The 8,527-nt window shown below is 40.1% G+C and overlaps 1 non-coding gene across 1 annotated transcript; it reads right to left on the bottom strand.

Moving 5' to 3' along the window:
- Nucleotides 1-4,872: 4,872 nt before the first annotated feature.
- LOC129535316 (U6 spliceosomal RNA) lies at nucleotides 4,873-4,974 on the bottom strand. Its single transcript, XR_008681591.2, has one exon. It is a non-coding gene; the product is annotated as a U6 spliceosomal RNA (small nuclear RNA).
- Nucleotides 4,975-8,527: the final 3,553 nt, after the last annotated feature.

Raw genomic sequence — 8,527 nt, 5'->3', positions numbered from 1 at the left:
TATAAGTTGTTTTCTACATCTGTGACTCTAGATCTGTTTTGTAAATAAGTTAATTGTTTCATTTTGTTTTTAGATTCTACATATAAGCAATATCATATGATGTTCGTTTTTCACTGTCTAAGTTAATACACTCAGTACGACAATCTGAGAGGAGCCTCCCCACGTCCAACAGGGGGTGGCTGCATGGACGCAGGAGGACTGAGAGGAGCTACTCCACGTTCAAGGTCAGGAGGGGCGGCCTTGAGGAGATACCCCTCGTCCAAGGTAAGGTACAGCGGCTGCAGTTTGCTGGAGCGGCTGTGAAGAGATTTTCCACAACCAAGGTAAGAGGAACCCAAATAAGATGGTAGGTATTGTGAGGGGGCATCAGAGGGCAGACAGACTGAAATCATAATCACAGGAAACTAGTCGATCGGATCACATGGACCACAGCCGAATGTGGTCCACTGGAGAAGGGAATGGCAAACCACTTCAGTATACTTGCCTTGAGAACCCCATGAACAGTATCAAAAGGCAAAATGATAGGATACTGAATGAGGAATTCCCCAGGTTGGTAGGTGCCCAGTATGCTACTGGAGCTCAGTGGAGAAATAACTCCAGAAAGAATGAAGGGATGGAGCCAAAGTGAAACCAATACCCAGTTGTGGATGTGACTGAAGATAGAAGCAAGGCCCAATGCGGTAAAGAGCAATATTGCATAGGAAAATGGAATGTTAGGTCCATGAATCAAGGCAAATTGGAAGTGGTCAACCAGGAGATGGCAAGAGTGAACATAGACATTCTAGGAATCAGTGAATTAAAACGGACTGGAATGGATGAATTTAACTCAGATGACCATTATATCTACTACTGTGGGCAGGAATCCCTTAGAAGAAATGGAATAGCCATCATGGTCAACAAAAAAGACTCAGAAATGCAGTACTTGGATGCAATCTTATAAACGACAGAATGATTTCTGTTCGTTTCCAAGACAAACCATTCAATATTACAGTAATCCAGGCCTATGCCCCAACCGGTAACGCTGAAGAAGCCGAAGTTGAGTGGTTCTATGAAGACCTACAAGACCTTTTAGAATTAACACCCAAAAAAGATGTCCTTTTCATTATAGGGGACTGGAATGCAAAAGTAGGCAGTCAAGAAACACCTGGAGTAACAGGAAAATTTGGCCTTGGAGCACGGAATGAAGCAGGGCAAAGGCTAATAGAGTTTTGTCAAGAGAGTGCACTGGTCATAGCAAACACCCTCTTCCAACTCTACACATGGACATCACCAGATGGTCAACACCAAAATCAGCTTGATTATATTCTTTGCAGCCAAAGATGGAGAAGCTGTATACAGTTAGCAAAAACAAGACCAGGAGCTGACTGTGGCTCAGATCATGAACTCCTTATTGCCAAATTCAGACTGAAATTGAAGAAAGTAGGGAAAACCACTAGAACATTCAGATAGTACCTAAATAAAATCCCTTATGATTATACAGTGGAAGTGAGGAATAGATTTAAGGGACTAGATTTGATAGATAGAGTGCCTGATGAACTCTGGACGGAGGATCGTGACACTGTAAAGGAGACAGTGACCAAGACCATCCCCATACAAAAGAAATGCAAAAAAGCAAAATGGCTGTCTGAGGAGTCTTTACAAATATCTGTGAGAAGAAGAGAAGCGAAAATCAAAGGAGGAAAGGAAAGATATAAGCATCTGAATGCAGAGTTCCAAAGAATAGAAAGGAGAGAATTGAAAGTCTTCTTCAGTGATCAATGCAAAGAAATAGAGGAAAATAACAGAATAGGAAAAACAAGAGATCTCTTCAAGAAAATTAGAGATTCCAAGGGAACATTTCATGCAAAGATGGGCTCGATAAAGGACAGAAATGTTAGGAACCTAACAGAAGCAGAAGCTATTAAGAAGAGGTGGCAAGAATACACAGAAGAACTGTACAAAAAAGTTCTTCACGAGCAAGATAGTCACAATAACGTGATCACTGACCTAGAGCCAGACATCTTGGAATGTGAAGTCAAGTGGGCCTTAGAAAGCATCACTACGAACAAAGTTAGTGGTGGTGATGGAATTCCAGTTGAGCTATTTCAAATCTTGAAAGATGATGCTGTGAAAGTGCTGCACTCAATATGCCAGCAAATTTGGAAAACTCAGCAATGGCCACAGGACTGGAAAAGGTCAGTCTTCATTCCAATCCCAAAGAAAGGGAATGGCAAAGAATGCTCAAAGTACCGCACAATTGCACTCATCTCACAGGCTAGTAAAGTCATGCTCAATATACTCCAAGCCAGTCTTCAGCAATGTGAACTGTGAACCCCCAGATATTCAAGCAGGTTTTAGAAAAGGCAGAGGCACCAGAGATCAAATTGCCAACATCCGCTGGATTATGGAGAAAGCAAGAGAGTTTCAGAAAAACATCTATTTCTGCTTCATTGACTATGCCAAAGCCTTTGACTGTGTGGATCACAATAAACTGGAAAATTCTGAAAGAGATGGGAATACCAGACCACCTGACCTGCCTCTTGAGAAACCTGTATGGAGGTCAGGAAGCAACAGTCAGAACTGTACATGGAACAACTGACTGGTTCCAAATACGAATAGGAGTGCGGCAAGGCTGTATATTGTCACCTTGCTTATTTAACTTATATGCAGAGTACATCATGAGGAACGCTGGGCTGGAAGAAACAGAAGCTGGAATCAAGATTGCTGGGAGAAATATCAATAACCTCAGACATGCAGATGACACTATCCTTATGGCAAAAAGTGAAGAGGAACTAAAAAGCCTCTTGATGAAAGTGAAATAGGAGATTGAAAATGTTGGCTTGAAGCTCAACATTCAGAAAACAAAGATCATGGCATCTGGTCCCGTCACTTCATGGGAAATAGATGGAAAAACAGTGGAAACAGTGTCAGACACTATTTTTGGGGGCTCCAATATCACTGCAGATGCTGATTGCAGCCATGAAATTAAAAGACGCTTACTTCTTGGAAGGGAAGTTATGACCAACCTTGATAATGTATTATAAAGCAGAGACATTACTTTGCCAACCAAGGTCCGTCTAGTCAAGGCTACTTTTTTTCCCGTGGTCATGTATGGATGTGACAGTTGGACTGTGAAGAAAGCTGAGTGCCGAAGAATTGATGCTTTTGAACTGTGGTGTTGGAGAAGACTCTTGAGAGTCCCTTGTACCGCAAGGTGTTCCAACCAGTCCATTCTAAGGGAGATCGATCCTTGGTGTTCATTGGAAGGACTGATGCTAAAGCTGAAATTGCAATACTTTGGCCACCTCATGCGATGAGTTGACTCACTGGAAAAGACTCTGATGCTGGGAAAGGTTGGGGGCGGGAGGAGAAGGGGACGACCGAGAATGAGATGTCTGGATAGCATCACCGACTCTGTGGACATGGGTTTGAGTGAACTCCGGGAGTTGGTGATGGACAGGGAGGCCTGGCGTGCTGTGATTCATAGGGTCGTGGAGAGTCGGACACGACTGAGTGACTGAACTGATCTGATCCATATTGTTGCAAATGACATTATATTGTTCTTCTTTATGGCTAATATTCCACATCTCCTTTATCCCTTTTTTATTGATAGACATTTAGGTTGTTTCTGTGTTCTCGCTATTGTAAATAGTGCTACAGTGAACATTGAGGTATATGAATCTTTTCAGATTATGGTTATCTCTGTATTTAGGACCAGGAGTTGGATTGCTGAATCATACAGTAGTTTTATTTTTAGCTTCTTAAGGAACCCCCATAGTTCTCCATAATGGTTTTAGATATTTAAATTCATTCCTTTCATCAGTGCAAGAGGGTTCCCTTTCTCACACTCTCTCCAGCATTTATTTTTTCTAGATTTTTTGATGATGGTCATTCTGATTAGTGTGAGATGATAACTCATTGTAGTTTTGATTGGCATTTCTCTAATATTTAGTGATGTTGAATAGTTTTTTATGTGCTTTTTGGCCAATGGTATGTACTCTTTGAAAAAAATGTCTATTCAGATCTTCTGTTCATTTTTATTGAGTTGTTTGTTTCTTTGATATTGAGTCACATAAGCTGTTTGTATATTTTAGAGATTAAATCATTGTTGGTTGCTTCTTTTTCAAATATTCTCTCATTCTCTGGGTTGTCTTTTTGTTTCATTTATTGTTTCTTTTGCTGTGCAGAAGCTTTTAAGTTTAGTTGTGCTGTGCTTAGTTGCTCGTTTGTGTCTGGCTCTTCACCATCTGAACCACCAGAGAAGCCCTAAGTTTACCTTTACTGTCTGAGCCACCAGGGAAGCCCTAAGTTTAGTTAGGTCCCATTTTAACATTTTTGTTTTCATTTTCATTACTCTGGGAGGAAGACCAAAAAAGATCCCACTGTGATGTTTGTCAGAGAGTATTCAGCCTATGTTTTATCCATTTTGAATTTATTTTTTGTGTATGGTATTAGGGAGTCTTGTTTCATCCTTTTATAAATAGCTGTCATGTTTTACAGCACATATTTTTGTAGATGCTGTCTTTTCTTCACCATGTATTCTTGCCTCCTTTGTCATAGATTAGGTAACTATAGGTGTGTCGGTTTATCTCTGTGCTTTCTATCGTATTCTATTGATATGTATTTCCATTTTGTGTCAGGACTATACTGCACTGATTACTGTAGATCTCTACTAACTGTAGTCTGAAGTCAGGGAGCCTGATTTCTCCAGTTGTGATTTTCTTTCTCAAGATTGCTTTGGCTATTCATGGTCTTTTGTGTTTTCATACAAATTGTAAATTTTTAAATTTTAATTCTCTATAAAATGCCACTGGTAATTTTATTTGAATTGCATTGAATCTGTAGATTGCTCTGGATTGTATAGTCATTTTGACAATACTGATTCTTCAAATCAAAAATATGGAATGCTTCATAAATTTGCATGTAATTCTTGCACAGGGGCCACGCTAGTCTATATTGTTCCAATTTTAATATATGTGCTGCCACAGTGGGCACCCTATGATGATCTTGATGTGGTATCCTTGTGTGGGAGTGTCCCTATACAGTCTGTTCACAGTTTCTTTGATGGGAAAGCTGGATCTGAAGTGAACATGGGTCATATCTTTCCCCTGGGTGTGTTGCCAGTTGGTAAGAGGTGAGGCTGGAGATGGAACAGCTAGAATCATGGTCAAGTTTGATCTGGGGCGCCTCTTCTGTTCAGTGTCCAACACCATCCTATTGGTAGAAAGGTTGAAATCCATGTTCCTGGAGCATAAACCCTGAGATCTTGGACCATGCTGGCTCTGTTCCCTCTAAATGTGTGACCTCCACCTCCCAGCATCATCACCCTTACTCCAAAGGGGAGCAGTGCTGGTGTAAGAGGGTCTGATACAAGTACTTGGCATGGATTTAGCATGGGTTGTAGTGGTCCTGGCATCAGATATACAGCCTACTCTCAAAATAAGCACCAGAAATGGTTGGTTGCCCCTGCCTTGTTCAGATGTCTTTCTGAGTCTGAGCCACTTGTTTCCTCATAATTGTGCACTCCTATCAGCCACTATATTCCTTTACCATGGAGCAGGAAGAGCCAGAGCTGGCATGTAGCTCAGACTAGGGCACATATTAAGGCAGTGGGGAAGAGTCAGCTATGATCCTGGGCAGTTTCAATCTTCTTACTCCTTGTTTTGGGATTATACAAATGTGTATATACCCTTTATGCGTGGTGTCTAGTTTTCTTACAGTCCTGCTCTCAGTCTCAATGGTTTTCAAACAAATTAAGGAGATTTGTACTATCAGTGTTCAACCCCAGAACTGGGATGCCTAATATGAGGCTCAAACATCTTACTTCCAAGAGAGGATCTTCAAGCCTGTATAATCATTGTCCTCTTCTGTGTCCCCTCCAAGAGGTTCAGGCCCCAAATTGATTGCTTGTCTTCCCTTCCATCCAAACTCAGTGTAAATCTCACTTAGAGACTGCTACAGAAAATAGTCTTTCTCTCAGTCTCCAGTTTTTTCAGTGAAAATTCCTTCACATGTGGATGTATTTTTTATGTTTTCATTGAAGGGAGGTGAATTCCATGCCCTCCTATTCTACCATGTTGACCTATCAAGATTGTAGATTTTAAGGGTGATGGTGAGTATTCGAAGAAATTAAAATAGAGGACTAACATTATTAGAACTGCCTGTTTAAACAAGTATCTGCTTAATGTTTAGAGAACTAACTGAATTGGGAAAACTAAAGTCAAGTCGACCAGACAGCATCTTGCAGAAGTCCAGGAAAAAATCATGGTAACTTGAATATGGTGATAGTGATGGAAAAAGTTAGAAGGGATAAGATCCTGGATATATTTTGAAGGTAGAACTATCTGGATTTGAGGCTGGACTAGATATGGATTGTGAGAAAAAGAAAGCAGTCCAAAGTTCTTGCCTTCAGCAACTAATGAATGACGATGTTGCATACCGACATGAGGAAGAATGAGAGGAGCATTTTGGAGAGTATGTATGAATTAGTTCAATTCTGGACACTGAACTGGACAAACAAAGCATGCTCCTTTTCAGATCTCCTCAGTTGCCTCGTTTCTGTCTTATGATTGGTAACTGTACTGCATCAAGTTGCTGCTTACTCTTCCATGTCTAGATTTAAATGAAATTCCAAACCAGGTAGTGTCGGGTCTGTCTTCCTGAGTATTGTGACAAATTTGTTATGCATTGCCCAGGATTGATCAAGCAGGACTATCAGTGCTAAAACTCAGTCAGTCCCCAGTGAACTAGAATGCTATTTTATCCTTAAGTAACTACCAAGGGTCCAGATGCTATGACTCAAATATTGGGGAATTAACTGTTTATAAAATGGACTTTAACTAATGAGAAATGAGAGACAGATAATGTTGTAGGCTGAGTTTTCTGGATACAAATACTTACATTGATGTTGTTCAGTTTTTAAGTCATGACCGGCTCTTTGAGACCCCATGTACTGCAGCACACCAAGATTTGTTGTCCTTCACTATCTCTTGGTGTTTTCTCAAATTCATTTCCATTGAGTTGATGATGCCATCTAAATATCTCATCCTCTGTTCCCCCCTTCTCCTCCTGCCCTCAATCTTTCCCAGCATCAGGGTCTTTTCCAATGAGTTAGCTCTTCACATTAGGTGGCCAAAGTAATGGAGTTTCAGCTTCAGCATCAGTCCTTCCAATGAATACTCAAGGTTTATTTCCTAAAGGATTGACTGGTTTTATCTCCTTGCTGTACAAACGACTCTCAAGAGTTTTCTCTAGCATCACAATTTGAAAGCATCAATTCTTCAGCACTCAGCCTGCTTTATGGTCCAACTCTCATATCCGTACATGACTACTGGAAAAAACATAGGTTTGACTATACGGAAAGAAAATAAAATCTTTCATTACTTCTACTTTTTCCCCTTCTATTTGAAGTGATGGAAATGAATGCCATGATCTTAGTTCTTTTAATGTTGCCTTTCAAGCCAGCTTTTTCAATCTTCCCTTTCAAACTCATCAAAAGGTTCTTTAGTTCCTCTTTACTTTCTGCCATTAGAATGGTATCATCTGTATATCTGAGGTTGTTAATATTTCTCCCAGCAATCTTGATTCCAGCTTGGGCTTCATCCAGCCCAGTATTTTGCATGATGTGCTCTGCACAGAAGTTAAATAAATAGGATGACAATATACAGCTTTGACATACTGCTTTCCCAATTTTGAACCAGTACATTGTTCCATGTTGGGTTCTAACTGTTGCTTCTTGACCTTCATTCAGGACACAGGTAAGGTGGTCTGGCATTCTTGTCTTTTTAAAAAATTTTCCAGTTGTTGTGATCCACACAATCAAAGGTTTTATGGTAGTCAATGAACCAGAAGTAGTTTTGACAAAACGTGGTTCATTAGAGAAATGAATGGCAAACTACCCCAGTATTCTTGCCTCGAGAGCCCAATTAACAGTATGAAAAGGCATCAGATGTGACACCAGAAGATGAATTCCCTAGGTCGGTAGATGTCCAATATGCCACTGGGGAAGAACAGAGAAATAGCTCCAGAAAAAATGAAAAGCCTGGCCAAAACTTAAATAACACTCAGTTGTAGATATGTCTAGTGGTGAAAGTAAAGTTCAATGCTGTCAAGAGCAATATTTCCTAGGAACCTTGGATATTAGGTCCATGAATCAAGGTAAATTGAAAGTGGTTAAATAGAAAATGGCAAGAGTGGACATCACCATTTTGGAATCACTGAACTAAAATGCATGAACTTAATTCAGATGAAAATTATATCTACTACTGTGGGCAAGAATCCCTTCTAAGAAATAGAGTAGCCCTCATAGTCAAAAAAGAGTCTGAAATGTAGTACTTGGTGCAATCTCAAAATTGACAGAATTATCTGGGTTCATTTCCAAGGATAATCATTCAACATTACAGTAATCAAATTCTATGCCCCAACCACTAATGCTGAAGAAGTTGAATTTGATCAGTTCTATGAAGACCTCCAAGACATTCTAGAACAAATACCAAAAAAGATGTCCTTTGAATTATAGGGAATTGGGATACAAAAGCAGGAAGTCAAG

Source organism: Moschus berezovskii, chromosome X (genome assembly GCF_049115385.1).
Source record: "Moschus berezovskii isolate FMDL1 chromosome X, NW_MosBer_1.0, whole genome shotgun sequence".
Classification (NCBI taxonomy): domain Eukaryota; kingdom Metazoa; phylum Chordata; class Mammalia; order Artiodactyla; family Moschidae; genus Moschus; species Moschus berezovskii.
Note: the sequence above shows the minus strand (reverse complement) of the source record. Positions and strands in the feature narration are given on the sequence as shown.